The 3,969-nt window shown below is 39.5% G+C and overlaps 1 non-coding gene across 1 annotated transcript; it reads left to right on the top strand.

The window, feature by feature from the left end:
• The first annotated feature begins 729 nt into the window (after positions 1 to 729).
• LOC130964525 (small nucleolar RNA R71) lies at positions 730 to 837 on the top strand. The gene has a single exon (XR_009080615.1). It is a non-coding gene; the product is annotated as a small nucleolar RNA R71 (small nucleolar RNA).
• Positions 838 to 3,969: the final 3,132 nt, after the last annotated feature.

Raw genomic sequence — 3,969 nt, forward strand, 5'->3', positions numbered from 1 at the left:
ATTTTCTTCTGTATTGCTTGGAAGAGTACTTGGAGGGAGTTCAGTAATTTTCTTACTCAGCTGTCCCACTTGTGCCTCCAAATTTCTAATGGAGGATCTTGTTTCAGTCATGAAACTTTGAGTGGTTTTGATTAGATCAGAGACCATGGTTGCTAAGTCAGAGGGGTTCTGCTTAGAATTCTCTGTCTATTGCTGAGAAGATGATGGAAAAGGCTTGCCATTGCTAAACCTGTTTCTTCCACCATTATTGTTGAAACCTTGTTGAGGTCTCTCTTGATTCTTCCCTGAGAAATTTGGGTGATTTCTCCATGAAGAATTATAGGTGTTTCCATAGGGTTCTCCTAGGTAATTCACCTCTTCCATTGAAGGATTCTCAGGATCATAAGGTTCTTCCTCAGATGAAGCATCCTTAGTACTGCTTGGTGCATTTTGCATTCCAGACAGACTTTGAGAAATCAAATTGACTTGTTGAGTCAATATCTTGTTCTGAGCCAATATGGCATTCAGAGTGTCAATCTCAAGAACTCCTTTCTTCTGACCAGTCCCATTGTTCACAGGATTTCTTTCAGAAGTGTACATGAGTTGGTTATTTGCAACCATTTCAATTAGTTCTTGAGCTTCTGTAGGCGTCTTCTTCAGATGAAGAGATCCTCCAGCAGAGCTATCCAAAGACATCTTGGACAGTTCAGAGAGACCATCATAGAAAATACCTATGATGCTCCATTCAGAAAGCATGTCAGAGGGACACTTTCTGATTAATTGTTTGTATCTTTCCCAAGCTTCATAGAGGGATTCTCCATCCTTCTGTCTGAAGGTTTGGACTTCCACTCTAAGCTTACTCAATTTTTGAGGTGGAAAGAACTTTGCCAAGAAGGCATTGACTAGCTTTTCCCAAGAGTCCAGGCTTTCTTTAGGTTGTGAGTCCAACCATGTCCTAGCTCTGTCTCTTACAGCAAAAGGGAATAGCATCAGTCTGTAGACCTCAGGCTCAACCCCATTAGTCTTGACTGTGTCACAGATTTGCAAGAATTCAGCTAAAAACTGATGAGGATCTTCCAATGGAAGCCCATGGAACTTGCAATTCTGTTGCATTAGAGAAACTAATTGAGGCTTAAGCTCAAAGTTGTTTGCTCCAATGGCAGGGATAGAGATGCTTCTCCCATAGAAATCGGGAGTAGGTGCAGTAAAGTCACCCAGCACCTTCCTTGCATTGTTGGCATTGTTGTTGTTTTCGGCTGCCATATCTTCTTCTCCTTTGAAGAATTCGGTTAGGTCCTCTATAGAGAGTTGTGCCTTAGCTTCTCTTAGCTTTCGCTTCAAGGTCCTCTCAGGTTCAGGGTTAGCTTCAACAAGAATGCCTTTGTCTTTGTTCCTGCTCATATGAAAGAGAAAAGAACAAGAGAATGTGGAATCCTCTATGTCACAGTATAGAGATTCCTTGAGGTGTCAGAGGAAAAGAAAAGTAGAAGACAGAAGTAGAAAATTCGAACTTATCAAAGAAGATGGGGTTCGAATTTTGCATTAAGGAATGGTGTTAGTCCATAAATAGAAGGATGTGAAAAGAAGGGAAGTAATGTTCGAAAATTAAGTAAAAAAGTTTGAAAACATTTTGAAAAACACTACTTGATTTTCGAAAATAAGAGTGGGAAAGAAATCAAGTGATTTTTGAAAAAGATTTTGAAATTAGAAATTAAAAAGATTTGATTGAAAACTAATTTGAAAAAGATGTGGTTAAGAAGATATGATTGGTTTTAAAAAATGTGATTGAGAAGATATGATTTGAAAAACATTTTAAAAAGATTTGATTTGAAAACAATTTTAAAAGATATGATTTAAAAATTAATGACTTGCCTAACAAGAAAAGATATGATTCAAACATTAAACCTTTCTCAACAGAAAAGGCAATATACTTGAAATGTTCAATCAAATCATTAATTGTTAGCAAGTATCTTTGAAAAAGGAAAGAAATTGATTTTGAAAATATTTGATTGAAAGGATATGATTTGAAAAAGATTTGATTTTGAAAAACTTTGAAAACTTGAAAAAAATTGATTTTGAAAACAAAATCCTCCCCCTTGTGCCATCCTGGCGTTAAACGCCCAGAATGGTATCCATTCTGGCGTTTAACGCCCAAAATGCTACCTTTTTGGGCGTTAAACGCCCAACCAGGTACCCTGGCTGGCGTTTAAACGCCAGTCTGTCCTTCTTCACTGGGCGTTTTGAACGCCCAGCTTTTTTTGTGTAATTCCTCTGCTGCATGTTCTGAATCTTCAGTTCCCTGTACTATTGACTTGAAAATAGAACCAAGATCAAATAAACAAGGCATGCAAGACACCAAACTTAAGATTAGACACTAGACTCAAACGAGAAACATAAAGTATTTTTGGTTTTTATGATTTTTATAAATTTTTTTGTGCTTTTTTCGAAAATTATATGGAAATAGAAAATAAAGATTTCAGAATTCTCAATTTGAATTTCCAGGAATCATTGCAATGCTAGTCTAAGACTCCGGTCCAGGAATTAGACATGGCTTCACAGCCAGCCAAGCTTTCAAAGAAAGCTTCGGTCCAAAACACTAGACATGGCCAATGGCCAGCCAAGCCTTAGCAGATCATTGCTCCAATAGCAAGATTGATAGAGATCAACAAGCTATTGTGATGATCAGTTGAAACCTCAGTCCAATAAAATTAGACATGGCTTCACAGCCAGCCAGATTTCAGCAGATCACCATGAAACACTAGAATTCATTCTTAAGAACTCTGAAGAAAAATACCTAATCTAAGCAACAAGATGAACCGTCAGTTGTCCATACTCAAGAACAATCCCCGGCAACGGCGCCAAAAACTTGGTGCACGAAATTGTGATCACTACTTTTACACAGAACAATCCCCGGTAATGGCTCCAAAGACTTGGTGCTTAATACCATGGCATAAACACAACTTCGCACAACTAACCAGCAAGTGCACTGGGTCGTCCAAGTAATAAACCTTACGCGAGTAAGGGTCGATCCCACGGAGATTGTTGGTATGAAGCAAGCTATGGTCACCTTGTAAATCTCAGTCAGGCAGACTCAAATGGGTATAGATGATGAATAAAGCATAAAGATAAAGATAGAGATACTTATGTATATCATTGGTGAGAGCTTCAGATAAGTGTATGAAGATGCCTTCCCTTCCGTCTCTCTGCTTTCCTACTGTCTTCATCCAATCCTTCTTACTCCTTTCCATGGCAAGCTCATGTAGGGTTTCACCGTTGTCAGTGGCTACCTCCCATCCTCTCAGTGAAAACGTTGCCTATGCTCTGTCACAGCATGGGTAATCAGCTGTCGGTTCTCGGTCAGGCCGGAATAAAATCCATCGATTCTTTTGCGTCTGTCACTAACGCCCCGCCTGCTAGGAGTTTGAAGCACGTCACAGTCATTCAATCATTGAATCCTACTCAGAATACCACAGACAAGGTTAGACCTTCCGGATTCTCTTGAATGCCGCCATCAGTTCTCGCCTATACCACGAAGACTCTGATCTCACGAAATGGCTGGCTCGTTTGTCAGGCGAGCACTCGGTTGTCAGGCGATCAACCATGCATCGTGTATCAGGAATCCAAGAGATATTCACTAAGCCTCGTATGCTTGTAGAACAAGAGTGGTTGTCAGTCACTTTGTTCATGAGTGAGAATGGTGATGAGTGTCACGGATCATCACATTCATCAAGTTGAAGAACAGGTGATATCTTGGAACAAGAACAAGCGGAATTGAATAGAAGAACAATAGTAATTGCATTAATACTCGAGGTACAGCAGAGCTCCACACCTTAATCTATGGTGTGTAGAAACTCCACCGTTGAAAATACATAAGAACAAGGTCTAGGCATGGCCGAATGGCCAGCCTCCCAAAGAGGGTTCAATCATAAAAACATGATCAAAAGCTCTTTAATACAATAGTAAAAGGTCCTACTTATAGAAAACTAGTAG

Source organism: Arachis stenosperma, chromosome 2, assembly GCF_014773155.1.
Source record: "Arachis stenosperma cultivar V10309 chromosome 2, arast.V10309.gnm1.PFL2, whole genome shotgun sequence".
Classification (NCBI taxonomy): domain Eukaryota; kingdom Viridiplantae; phylum Streptophyta; class Magnoliopsida; order Fabales; family Fabaceae; genus Arachis; species Arachis stenosperma.